Genomic DNA, 14,280 nt, shown 5'->3' on the forward strand with positions numbered 1-14,280 from the left:
TAATTAAGCCGTGGCACTGTTTGGGTATTGTCATGGAGACAGCCCTTTTGTTTCATGGGTATGTTCCGGATATAATATGGGCACGAAATAGCAGGTCATTATGTTCTTAGTTTTTCAAAAATGCCCCTTATAGGTGAATTCATTGAAACTTAAAAGTTAAGACAATTAAAGTTTGTAGATTTTTACTGTTGGTTTGTTATTTATTTATAAAAAAAATGTTTCGTTCATAATCAAAGATAAATGAAAAGTATTTTCTTTACTTTTTCTTTTTTCAGGCACGTTTGTCATTTCCACATCCTAACTTTTGTCTACATTTTTATTGCTATTGTTTACTGTTGCGAACAGAAATTGAACAGGGAGGGAAGTATTGCCTTCAAACGACAAAGTGCATATTGGCTTGGACGTTTCATGGTTATGGCCCTCAGTTTCAACATCTCTTTGGTTATGGCCCACCTACAAATGGTAACTACAATAATGAATTTGTCTGTAAGGTTACTCTAGAATTTCTTTTTTTAAGAAGAGTAGAACTAAAGCTCAAAAATAATTTGAGTTCATAAAGTTTAAGGTTTTCCGACTAGTAGACTTTTTTATCTTGCTAAAAATCTCTTGGGAACAAAAGATTGTGTCACATAATTGTCAGGGACCTGAAAGTTTGGACTCATTTGTTTATTCTTTGTTTGGTAAAAAAAATATAACACAGATGCGGAAAGACAGATTTGAAAGCTACAGATCTCTGTCAAGATTTTTGCGGAGCGAATCGGGCACGCAATTCAGGGTGAATTTAAGCCCAAAAAGGGGGTAAGGTTAAGTTGGGATATTTTAGGAAGTTTTTCTCCTCTTTTCCCAATAAATTTCCCTGTTGTGTTGCTTTCAAAAAATTCTATTCTTATTCATATTCATCTGATGGGCTCTTTACAAACTGCAATATATCCTGAGTGATATCTTAAAAAGAGCAAACACTAATTCAGTATATGAATGCATAACTTGCAGCCTATGAAGGTCATGATTACATCCCAACTATCATGATTGATAAACTTTGTAAAAGAAAAGATGCCTAGCTTGAAACAAAAATCTTTTAGAAACTAAACAAGTTTATCAAACAGTTCGTGGTAACGAACTGTAGTAAGGAGCGATCCGGCTCAATAGTAACCAAAACTCTAAATTTTGATATCAATAGCTACATCAAAAGAATCGCATTTTAATGCTGATTTTAAATATATAAGTTTCATCAAGTTTAGTTTTACCCATCAAAAGTTACGAGCCTGAGAAAATTTGCCCTATTTAGGAAAATAGGGGAAAACACCCCCTAAAAGTCGTAGGATGTTAACGAAAATGACACCATCAGATGCAGCGTATCAAAGAACCCTACTGTAGAAGTTTCAAGCTTCTATCTACAAAAATGTAGAATTTTGTATTTTTTGCCAGAAGACAAATCACAGGTGCGTGTTTATTTGTTTGTTTTTTCTTTTCCCCAGGGGTCATCGTATCGACCAAGTGGTCCTAGAATGTCGCAAGAGGGCTCATTCTAACGGAAATGAAAAGCTATAGTGCCCTTTTTAAATGACCAAAAAATTGGAGGGCATCGAGGCCCCCTCCCACGCTCAATTTTTCCCAAAGTCAACGGATCAAAATTTTGAGATAGCCATTTTTTTCAGCATAGTCGAAAACCATAATAACTATGTCTTTGGGGATGACTTACTCCCCTACAATTTCCGAGGGAGGGGCTGCAAGTTACAAACTTTGACCAGCGTTTAAGGGAGACAGGGGCTTTTTCGGACGGGGGCATGATCGGACAAACGATATTGCTCGTTCAGATATCGATACAAAAATTTGACAAAAATGTCAGTAGATGGCGAGCATGTAACGCACGTTCGATCAAATTCTGACTAGAATTCAGTAATAAATGTTCCTTTGAGAGGGTCAGATGCAAATTTGGAGGTAAATTTAAATTTCTAGCTGTATGTTCCTTGTCAATTTTCAGGCGTTCTGCAAGCTTTAGGGAAAGCAGTTTCGGCAGGTAAGAGAGTGATCTATTGGCTACTTTCTAATTATAAAGTAATGTATATAATTTCATATTTTTTTTGGCAGCTATCTTTTTATTAAAGGTCACTGTGGGGCATTTCCGGACACAGATTACGGGGCATGTACGGACATTATTTCTTGCCTGTCCGAAAATGCCCCCATCATGTGAAGTTCAAAGTGAAGTGTTAAAACTCTTGCCAGAGTTTGAAATAAAGCTGCACAGACCTGCACAAGTTTCACTATTATTCTTATCAGTTCTAATACTTTATTTCTTTTCAGAAAATGGTACGAACGTATCCATTAGATCCATCTATTTCGCTAGTTTTAGATCCATCTATTCAAGGAGGTAGAATTGTGCTATTTAGTATTTGTTTTTAGAATTGTTTTAAAATGGTAAGGTGTACCTAAATTTGATAGTTCGTAATTTTTTAAACCTAAAAGAAATTGCACTATTATTTAATAGTGGAAAAAGATAGACTGTAAGCTATTCTGATATTAAATTAAACACAAGTTATCTGTATTTAATGAAGTAAAAATTTAATGCAAATAATAAAGCTCTTCTATTCTTGAGATAACGTTAAAAATACTTTGCATTCTAATCTAATCGCCCCTGTGCAGTTGTTCTTAAAGCTAAAATTCTGACTAACATCAAAATCCTAACATCAATGCAGTTAGATAATTCTTGGAAGAACGACTGGCAGGACTTTATAGAGGGAGAGGGGGGAATAACATAAAAAATAAAATATATTTGATAATTTGATAGTTTCACTATTATTCTTATCAGTTCTAATACTTTATTTCTTTTCAGAAAATGGTACGAACGTATCAGCGAAAACGAGACAAACCACCCCCCTGATCTAGCAACGTTACAAAGAGCAGTCGCTTCGATCGTCAAAGATGGTAGCTCTATCAGAGCAGCTGCGGAGAACTTTGGACTCAAAAAGTCAACAGTTAATGATGCCCTTAGACGATACCGTGCTGAACTGGATGCCCAGCCCGATATTCTGGAAACTGATAAATCTCCGGCTAAGGTCCTGCCATCTGAGAGACGTGGATTTTGGCAAGTTTTTACTAGAGAACAAGAAAAGCACCTAACCGAATATTTAAAAGCAGCATCGCTGATGAATCATGGGCTGACAGGGCTTTCAACTCGTAAGCTTGCCTATGAGTTTGCAGTAAAGCTTAATGTGAAGATGCCCTTAACGTGGACGGAAAAGGGAAGGGCAGGCCTAGACTGGTTCTCTCCGTTTATGAAGAGAGGAAATGAGCTATCAATCCGGTCTCCAGAAAATACTAGTCAAGCACGTGCTTCCGGATTTAATGCTCCAGTGGTCAGCAAGTTCTATGACAACCTAGCAGAAGTTTACAGCAGGCATAAGTTTCCACCTAGCAAAATCTGGAACTGTGATGAAACAGGTATCCCTACTGTTTTGGATCCCCCCAAGGTTGTAACCAGGAAGGGGGCTAAGCAAGTCTCACAAATTGCTTCAGCAGAGCGGGGAGAGAACTAAACTACACTAGCTTTCATCAATGCAGCCGGACGGGTTATCCCTCCTGTTTTTGTCTTCCCTAGAGTTCATGTGAATTGCCGGATGTATAACCTGGGCCCACCTGGAAGTTTAGGTCTGTCTAACAAAAGCGGCTGGATGACGGATGACAATTTCCTCCTCTCTATCAAGCATTTTCAAAGTGAAACAAAATCGACGAAGGAAGATCCTCACTTGCTTTTGATGGATAACCACGGCAGCCATATCTCCGTTGAAATTGTTCACTTTTGCAGAGAAAACGGAATTTTTGTGCTGACGTTCCCCCCACACTGTTCACATAAACTGCAACCCCTTGATATCAGTGTTTATGGACCTTTTAAAAACGGGCTACGTAATAGTTTCAAAGAATGGCTTATAGCACATCCAGGTGGCAGAATATCGATCCATGAAGTAGCCGAGCTATCCCGACAACCGTTCCTAGATAAGTTCTGCCCCAGCAACATTGTTGCTGGGTTTCAAAGGCCCGGTATTTTCCCATTCAATCGTCATGCTTTTGGCGAATCAGATTTTCTCCCTGCTCTCGTTACTGACGTTCCACTAGCTGCAACTACTAACTCTACTACAGAGGCAGCAGATCACGGTGAAGTTATCCAGGACTCTGAACCTGAAGGTCCCGCTCCCGGTACATCCGGGACAGCTCCTATCACCCCCGAGTCTGTAAGGCCGCACCCAAGGATTGACCCAACAAAAAGAAATCCTTCGAATGGAAGAAAAAGAGGAAAAACCCGCATACTGACAGATACCCCTGAAAAAGAACAGCTGGAAAAAGAAAAGCACAACAGAGAAGCGAAGAAAGCCAAGAAAAAAACGCCACAAAAGAAAATCACTAAAACCAAGAAAATGGTCGGTCGTCGACAAACCAAGGTGGGAAATAAGCGAAAACCATCAGCTTTCATCAGGCTTTCAGTTTCGGAGACCAGTTCATCAGAACCCGAACTGCCAGATGACATTTGAGATGATGAATCGGACATGTCACTTGATTTGGGAGAGGATGATGTTGTGGCGAGCGACAGACCGGTTTCTCCCATCCAAATCGGAAAGTTCGTTCTCGTCAAGTTTGAATTAGGAAAAAGCAAGTCCTCGTGTGTGTATTACGTTGGGCTAGTCGAGTCCATCGATAACGATGTTGCTGACGTCAAGTTTTTGAGAAAGATTGGCCCGAAGTTCGTATTCCCAGAGATTGAGGACAAAGCAACGGTCGACAAAAAGGATATTGTCCTAGTCTTACCAGATCCTAGTTCCTCAGGTGGGACAGCAAGATCCATTGCTGGACATGTGTTTTCACGTGATTTCTCAGCCTTTAATATAAAGTGATGGTTAAGTACCAGTACTTTTAATTACTTTTCTTACTTTTACACAAATATACGAAGTTTGTTAACACTTGTGCAGTACTTTTCTTTGAGAGGTGGGGCATGTCCGATCATGCCCCGGGGGTGTCCGAAAATGCCCCATGGCGGGGCATTTTCGGACAGCATGACCAAACTTGGGAAAATCTCATTTCTGAAAATGTGGTTGTAGATAGGATAATGAGGTTGTTGGTGTGGATTGCCAAATAGTTTACCTTCCAAAAGGAAGTATAAACACAGTGATCGGTCCAGTACGGAAAATGACAAAACCGAAAATCTGAAAAACGTCCGGAATAGCCCCGGTCTCCCCTACATATAGTAATGGTTATTGGGAAGTGTACAGGCGTTTTCAAGGGGATTTTATTTTGTTTGGGGGTGGGGCTGAGGAGAGGGGGCTATGTGGGAGGATCTTTCCTTGGAGGAATCTGTCATGGTGGAAGAAAAATTCAATGACAAGGGCGCAGGATTCTCTAGCATTATTATAAGAAAACAATTAAAAATAAACATGAAAACGTTTTTTCAAATGAAAGGAAGAAGTAGCATTGAAACTTAAAACGAACAGAGATTATTACGCATATGAGGGGTTCTAAAAATACTTTAGCATAAAGAGCAAGGTATTTAGGAGGAGATAAATACCTTGCTCTTTATTCTAAAGTATTTTTAGTAATTTCAACTATTTATTCTACGACCTTTCTGATTCAGGGGTCATTCTTAAAGAATTGGGACAAAACTTACGATTTAGTGTAAAGAGCGAGGTATTAACGAGGGTACAAACTCCCTCGTATACATAATAAAAATATAAGGTTATGAAAGTTTGTTACGTAAGTTAATTCTTAAGTTACGTATATTTTTTACTAATAAAAACGTTCGTTAAAAATTAAAAGTTCTAGTCGCCGTTTTAAGTAACCGAAAAATTGGAGGGCAGCTAGGCCTCCTTCTCCACCCCTTATTTCTCAAAATCGTCTGATCAAAGCTAAGAGAAAGCCATTTAGTCAAAAAAAGAATTAATATACAAATTTCATTTTAATAATTTATGTGCGGAGAGCCAAAACCAAACATGCATTAATTCAAAAACGTTCAGAAATTAAAAAAAAACAAATTTTTTTTTAGCTGAAAGTAAGGAGCGACATTAAAACTTAAAACGAACAGAAATTACTCCGTATATGAAATGAGTTGTCCCCTCCGCAATCCCACGCTCTTTATGCTAAAGTTTGACTCTTTGCCATAATTCTACTTTTTAAAACAATTAAAAGCTTTAGCGTAAAGAGCGAGGGATTGCGGAAAGGACAACTCATTTCGTATACGTAGTAATTTCTGTTCGTTTTAAGTTTTAATGTCGCTCCTTACTTGCAGCTAAAAAAATAAGTTTTTTTTTTATTTAATCTTAAAAAAAGACGAATATCTGTGTTTACACAGAGAACTTGACGGTCTAGTGACCTGCTATTGCAGGAGAAAAAAAAGCAGATTCATCAACGCCATCTTGGCTAGAGTATATTTATTTTAACTTGTTTTTTAAAGGGTGAAGGGAAGGTGGATGAGGGTGAAACCCACTATTCAAGGGCTTTGAACAAAGCTGAATCTAAGCGTTATTTTTTATTTCGATCTGCTGTTGTTTGCGAAGGCTTTCGGATTTTTATTTACATTCCTGAAATTTGGTTTAGAAATTATTTTTACTATTGTGTCTAAATGGGATAATAGTTACCATTTCTGACGAGATGCAAATAGAAATCTTTCTGAATCTGACAATCCTGTTCAAAAGACTATTCCCAGTTACTTAGGAATTTGGTTCACTCTTATTGGTTGTAGCTGTTGCTGCAACCACTGAAGTAATATAACCATGTTGCAAAGGGGCATAAGTGGATTTCCTAAAGTTTCCGCGCGTGCTTTCCTAGCCATGGGTCCTGCAGGTTTCGTGTTTGATTCAATACAAGCATATACATATCTTGTATTATCTATTCTAGTCCATGGACTATTTACATCAGATTATCTTGGCAACATGTGGGCTTGAATAGCCCTGTCTCGTTCGAGCCTGGCGATCTGCTTGGAGTTTTGCCAGAAAATTCAGATGATATAGTTTCGAATGTCCTAAAGAGGCTAGATTTGGTCCGAGAGTTCACCTTGTTTGTTGATCACCGTTAGATGATACAAAAGGAAACGTTGACTATGGCAGGTAATATTTCCTCTATTGATGCTTGTACTTCTGCTTTATTCCGTTATGTTATTGTGGGGTATTGGCGGGGGGGGCAACTATCCTCGCTTTTGCACACCTTTCCTGTTTGTATCCCCCATTTTTCTCCAGAAACCCCTCTAGAGCTGGGTTGATTCTGGCTGAGTTTACAGATTCATGCTAGTAGTTCTTAAATCGAGTTGTTGAGTCAGTGCCTTTGTACAGCCTTATGTTTTATCTGTTGTGATATTACATGTTTGTTCTTGGATTCTTGCCTTTACTTTATATCTCCAAATTTATTTATTTCAGGTCCAAGGAAAGAGGGTTCCTTATGAAAATCTACCTCCTACTACAATATTTGAGTGGTTCAAAAAGTTTTTGGATATTACAACTCCCCCAACCCAATCGCTTCTAAATGAACTCTCTACCTACGCTACAAATCAAAAAGAAAAAAAAAGCCTTGAACTTGCTCTCACAGGTACTTTTTTAAACTGTATAGCCATTAAGTTTCGATTATTCAAATGGCGAGGTAGTCTCACTACCTTTTTCTTTTTTTTTCTTTTTTCTTATTTTTTTTTTTTTTTTACACCGGGTAATTCTTTTTAAATTTTTGCATTTCAAGTTTTTTTCCTTCTATTTCAAGTGGGAAAAGAAGGAATATTTTTTGAATCTAGGTTTCTTCTCGGGAAATTTTAGTAACCTGTACTTCGGGAGAGTCTAAGCCTTAGAGATATGTCGTGGCACTGCATCCTCGATTCTTTGCACTTTTAATTCTGATCTATATATATATGTGCTGATAGACTTTGTATTCAATTTATAAAGAAGAATGGTGTCTTTGAAATGCTTGTTCCCCTATATGGATTTTTCTTACTTGTTTTGTCCTACGAAAAAATAATTGAAGAAAAAACGGGTTTAATTTTTATAAAGCAGTGAACAAAATAAAATATAAACTACACTTTAGCTAACAAAAATAAAAATATACTCCGAATATTTCGGCCCCAAGTCCGGGAGCCTTTCTCAGCGGAAAAAATCATGAGAAAATTACACACCAACAATTTAAGACTTTTTTTTAAGACATTATAAAACATTATAATTAATATTATAATTATTAATATTTAAGACATTATAAAAATGCCACGACAACTAAAACACCACAAAAATATAAACAATAAAATAAATAAGAAACAAAACTCACATTATAAAACATTCACTCCCGCACTGACTGTAACTTTAGAAAAACTAAAGTAATTGTATATATTGACACTTTCCTCTTCCACAATCGGTGCATAAAGGGGAATCTATTAAAAATGAAAATTATAAATACTTGCAACAATACGAAAAGAGGTCACCCAACCACCAAATTCAATCAAAATCTAATAACTTGCCTGGGTATATCATGCAAATTAGTTCAAGACACTAAGCTGTACGGCGGCCATATATTATTTTTTTTTTTTTCAATTTCCTGTGCACAGCTAAAAAAAATACTATAGCTTAGGGTTTGAAATATGTCGCAAAATTAACTTGCGTAAAATTTTATTCAGGATGTGGGGGTGTATGAGCAGTGGAAGCATTCCAATTGGCCAACCATACTGATCTCCCTTGAAGCGTTTCCCTCACTGAGTATCCCTGCCGAAGTTATCATCTCGAAACTTCCCTTAATGAAGCCACGCTACTATTCGGTATCGTCCTGTTTGCTGAGTTTGCCAACCTGTGTGGATCTAATAGTTGGGGTTGTCAAATTTATTACTGAGGGTGAGCAATATCATCATTGAAATAGAGTGAAATTCAGTGTTCATTAAGGTGAACCACGTAAAAAAAGAAGAAAATACGTACCAGGTTATAGACTCAATTATTTAAGTTGCTTAAGATAAAACCTATTGATCGGATAAGATTTTTAACCATTAAAAGCTGTTTACTTTTTTTTTTACTTATATCAAACCCGGTATCTTGTAAATAATCAGTTCGTACATTCCTTTTAGAAAGAAACACGCTTGGGTCACTTCAGTGGTGCTTTCTATAAATTCTCTAAAATATTTATGATTAGAGCTATGATTGTAAATTTATTGTAAAATGTTCAAGCACACATACCCAACTTAAAAGAAATACTAGACAATAGTCTAAACCGTCTGCATAATTAGCATTTTTGATAGCCTTCTCAAATAGCCCTTTTTTCATTCAAAAGGTAATTCTGACCTTTGGCCCTCACAAATTCCATTCGCTTTGTTCGGGCTTTCGGCCTTCTTGAATGAATTGGAGTCCAATTTAATGTGAGTTCTATGTATTTTTTTTCTAGTTTGTTGAATACAAAAACTGTCTAGTCCATGTTGCTTATAGTTTTAGGTAGATGATTAATGCTTCATTGGAAAAGGACAGCATTTGCCGAAATAGTATTATAACAGCAAAACTGCTGATAATTTCTGATTATGTACAGTTTTAATTGATAAAATATAATAATAAAGCATTAAAGACAAGGTTAAATAATGACCTTAATTTCTAAATATAATTCAGTCCCCTGTAAATCACTCTAATAAGTCTAGCATGTTCAAGACCGTATATAGAATACATAGTTTATTTCCATAGTACGCGTTAATTGATTTCACATATCTTTTTGTTTACCAACCCCATATTTCTCATTTGGAGTTGAGTTGACTGTGGCCAAGCTCATAGAATAATGCCAGTGACACTTTTTCTATAGTTGGACCTCATCTCTGAAATGAATTCCCTCCTTCTTGAAATGACATTTTCGTTGCGTCTTAACGCTTGGGCCAAAAAAGGTTTATCTTTTTTTATTACAAACTAGCTGTTGGGGTGGCGCTTCGCGCCCCCCCCCCAAGCCCCCCCGCGCGCGTAAGTCGTTACGCGCCATATTAGTTACGCGCCATTGTAGTTGTGTCCCTATGTCCCACCTGTGAATATAGATAGATATATTATATATATGTTTTTAACTACGTAAAACTTGCGAATATACAACATTCTTTGCTGTCCCATTGTCTGTGCATACAAATAGATTGTCATTTTTACCGACTCTTGAACATGCAACATATAATGGTCCATGGGAAACCAATCCGTATTCAGATCTATACCTCATGATTCTAATGATTACCCTTGAGCTTTGTTGATGGTGATTGCTAATCGAACATTCCCTGTCCCGGTGTCCCGGTCGTCATTTATATCCCCCTGTGCCCCCCGGCGTCCCCGTTGTAGTTGTGTCCCTGTGTCCCGGTCGTCATTTATATTTTTTACTTATGTCCTGGTCATTATGGCTTATGTATGGTCATTTATATTCCCTGTGTCCCGGTCGTCATTTGTATCCCGGTGTCCCGGTCTGTATATACATTCGTTTTTTAGTTTTGTTTTTCTCCTTTATTTTTTTCCTTTTTTCTTTTTTTTTCTTTTTTAGTTTATTTAGATTTTTAGATTTTTTAGTTTTTTTATTAGTTTTTAGTTTTTTTTTTCTTTTTAGTTTTTTTGTAGTTTTTACCTTCTTTTTAGTTTTTTTAGTTTTTTTTTTACTTATGTCCTGGTCGTCATTTATACTCCCTGTGTCCCGGTGCTTTGTTGATTGCTAATCGAACATTCCTTTTGTCCCGGTCGCTTTCTCTTTGAGTGTCGTCATACCTGGTTGGTGGGGGCGCTTCGCGCCCCCCCCAAGCCCCCCCGCGCGCGTAAGTCGTTACGCGCCATATTAGTTACGCGCCATTGTAGTTGTGTCCCTATGTCCCACTTGTGAATATAGATAGATATATTATATATATGTTTTTAACTACGTAAAACTTGCGAATATACAACATTCTTTGCTGTCCCATTGTCTGTGCATATAAATAGATTGTCAGGTTTACCGACTCTTGAACATGCAACATATAATGGTCCATGGGAAAACAATCCGTATTCAGATCTATACCTCATGATTCTAATGATTGCCCTTGAGCTTTGTTGATGGTGATTGCTAATCGACCATTCCCTGTCCCGGTGTCCCGGTCGTCATTTATATCCCCCTGTGCCCCCCGGCGTCCCCGTTGTAGTTGTGTCCCTGTGTCCCGGTCGTCATTTATATTTTTTACTTATGTCCTGATCATTATGGCTTATGTATGGTCATTTATATTCCCTGTGTCCCGGTCGTCATTTGTATCCCGGTGTCCCGGTCTGTATATACATTCGTTTTTTAGTTTTGTTTTTCTCCTTTATTTTTTTCCTTTTTTATTTTTTTTCTTTTTTAGTTTATTTAGATTTTTAGATTTTTTAGTTTTTTATTAGTTTTTAGGTTTTTTTTTCTTTTTAGTTTTTTGTAGTTTTTACCTTCTTTTTAGTTTTTTTAGTTTTTTTTTTACTTATGTCCTGGTCGTCATTTATACTCCGTGTCCCGGTGCTTTGTTGATTGCTAATCGAACATTCCTTTTGTCCCGGTCGCTTTCTCTTTGAGTGTCGTCATTTATTTTTTTCTTTTTTAGTTCTTACCTTTTTTAGTTTTTTTTTAGTTTTTTAGATGAAAATTTTTTTTAGTTTTTTTCTTTTTTTTCTTTTTAGTTTTTTATTGGTTTTTACCTTTTTTTTTAGCTTTTTTAGTTTTTTTTCGTTTTTTCTTTTTACTTTTTTTTTTTAGTTTTTATCTTTTTTATTTTTTTTTTATTTTTATTCTTAATTTTATTAGTTTTCTTTTTCTCTTCTATTTTTCAGTTTTTTCCTTTTTTTTAGTTTTTTTTTTAGTTTTTAGTTTTTTTTAGTTTTTTACCTTTTTTTAGTTTTTTTTAGTTTTTTTAGTTTTTTAGCCTTTTTATTTTTTTTTATTAGTTTTTAGTTTTTTTGTAGTTTTTGCCTTTTTTTAGTTTTTTCAGTTTTTTTTTTAGTTTTTAGTTTTTTACCTTTTTTAGCCTAAAATTTTATTAGTTTTCTTTTTCTCTTCTATTTTTCAGTTTTTTCCTTTTTTTTAGTTTTTTTTTTAGTTTTTAGTTTTTTTTAGTTTTTTACCTTTTTTTAGTTTTTTTTAGTTTTTTTAGTTTTTTAGCCTTTTTATTTTTTTTATTAGTTTTTAGTTTTTTTGTAGTTTTTGCCTTTTTTTAGTTTTTTCCATGACGTCACCTGATCCATCCACAGATCCACACACAGACAACTTATTTTTATATATATATAGATTAGTCTCTTTTTTTATGATGGTTCATCTCGAAATGGTCTCTTCTATGTACCTGAATCAAGCAGCTGTTGGAACAACCGTAAACGCCTTCTTCAGGAGGTTTGTGTCTATAATATTTACTGTGTTTTACTATAAGGTTTCAAGGGAGGGGAGGTTCTCTTCCATGAAAATCCCCAAAGGACTATTCTTACTACAATAATATAATGATAATTCTAAGAAGTGAACATCGATGAATGCAAAAATGTAAATTCATTAGTTTAGTGATGAACTTTATCTCAACCTTTGAGCACAATTTTAGGTATATACTCTCCTGAACATACATTGCAGCTTCTTAGTGTCAAACAATTGCAAATTGACTGTTTTGGTTCCTTGGTTAACCAAAATCAATAAAACTTTCAGATAAAGTTATTCTTTCTTGGAAAAATATGACTTTGTCATTTACTGGCTTCAAGTTCGATTTTTTTGCTTTTACTTGAGAAATTGAACAGCTTTGTGATGTGCTTTATGTTTTTCCTCTTCTTACCTGTAAGTGAGACTGAATATTGTACATAAGATATTATAATTTAAGTGCCACGAGGATTTTTGATATGCTATTTCTATCATTGGTCATGCCTTTCTAGTTGAACCTTTGCTCAGTTTTTGATACTCGTTTCTCACCATCGGTTTGCTCCCTCTGTCTCTTTCTTTTTCCGCTATGAGTCTTTTTTTATATGTGTGTGTAAAACAACTGTGCTCGCTTTCTATTGAAAAATAATTGATATTGATAAAAAAAAATTTGAAAAACCAGAAAACGGACGGTCACAATTTTTTTTCAGAGGGGGGGATATAGTGCTCAATATCTAGGGGGCAAATGATCTAGCCGATTAAATGTATTGGGGTTAATACTAGCTGAATTATCAATCCCTTTTGGAAAATTCAAGAGGAGCTTTATAACAGTGGTTGATCTCTTGTGGGTTGATGCAATATTTCGCAAACCCAGAATCTCTGAATGAGCAATTGATAAATTTTGGAATTCCTATAAAGCCTTTCACGCTTGATAGTTGAATCTTGTATCTCTATTCTGCATTTTATTTTCTTTATAGTATGCTTATGATAACTACAATGACTTTAAAAGGACGAAAATAATGGGAACATAATTTTGTGCTACCCACCTAACGTTCAACTTGTTTAAGTGTGAAAGGTTACACATAACATAACTTCACCACCTAGCCTGGCCTATTGTGTACGTAATGTGAAAGTCAATTTACGGAGAAAACTTCTTCCTTAACTTATGAAATGTAAAGTATACTCGAACTCAACTTAGAATAGACCTTACTTGAGTTTATGTTGCGTTTGGTAAAAGTCAATATAGCAGCAACAAAATTGAATTTCTTGATAAACAAGGGATTAATAGTGAAGACAATATTTTTTAAACTTTACCCTGAAAGCCTTTCATGCTTTACGCTAGCTTCAATCTCAATATGTATTACACAATTAAAATTTTGGAAAAGTTAATTTGTGATTATTGAGACGATGATTGGGATGCTTTATAGATTTTTATGTTAACCTAGAGCCAAAGAACTTGTATATAATTGAAAGGTTGTACTTATTGCAACGCTTGGTAGAGAAAATTACGCTCTTAGTGTGAAAGCCGCTTAAAACACCAAATAGAACAATTCTTACCGTTAACTGACTGGAGCAACAAGTCTGGAAAGCTAAGTTTTTTTATAAGTTTTTTTCTTTTGTTTTTAGGGAGCCTGGATTTCATTATCCCCAAGATACGACTGATCCAATTATAATGGTTGGACCGGATACAGGCATCCTACCATTCAGGTCTTTCTGGATGCATCGGGCAGAACTGATGAAAGATAATTTTCATATAATCGAACAGCTATAAAAAGATGTGACCTTAGAGAAACTGTACAATATATCCTATTAAATTGATTCTGGCTCAACAGATAAGGGGTAGCCTATTAAATTTTAACATGCAACCCATTCATGTACTCTATATGCCATTTTTATCAAAGCCAGAATTTGGCTTAAAATTTAATATTTTACACTTAGATAAAAGTCTCTCGCCTTAGATTGGTG

The 14,280-nt window shown here is 35.7% G+C and overlaps 1 long non-coding RNA gene across 4 annotated transcripts in view; it reads right to left on the reverse strand.

Annotated features, from left to right (window-relative positions):
• Positions 1-7,689: 7,689 nt before the first annotated feature.
• The window catches only part of LOC136025871 (uncharacterized), a 106,767-nt gene continuing 100,176 nt past the window's right edge, over positions 7,690-14,280 (reverse strand). For 2 of the 4 annotated variants that reach the window (XR_010617167.1, XR_010617168.1), the window contains exons 7-8: positions 13,873-14,080; positions 7,690-8,380 (exon numbers count right to left, since the gene is read on the reverse strand). This is a non-coding gene — a long non-coding RNA (uncharacterized LOC136025871). Of the gene's footprint in view, positions 14,081-14,280 lie in introns of all 4 variants that reach the window. The other 2 variants (XR_010617169.1, XR_010617166.1) reach the window with 2 other exon arrangements.

Source organism: Artemia franciscana, chromosome 4 (assembly GCF_032884065.1).
Source record: "Artemia franciscana chromosome 4, ASM3288406v1, whole genome shotgun sequence".
NCBI classification, from domain to species: Eukaryota; Metazoa; Arthropoda; class Branchiopoda; order Anostraca; family Artemiidae; genus Artemia; species Artemia franciscana.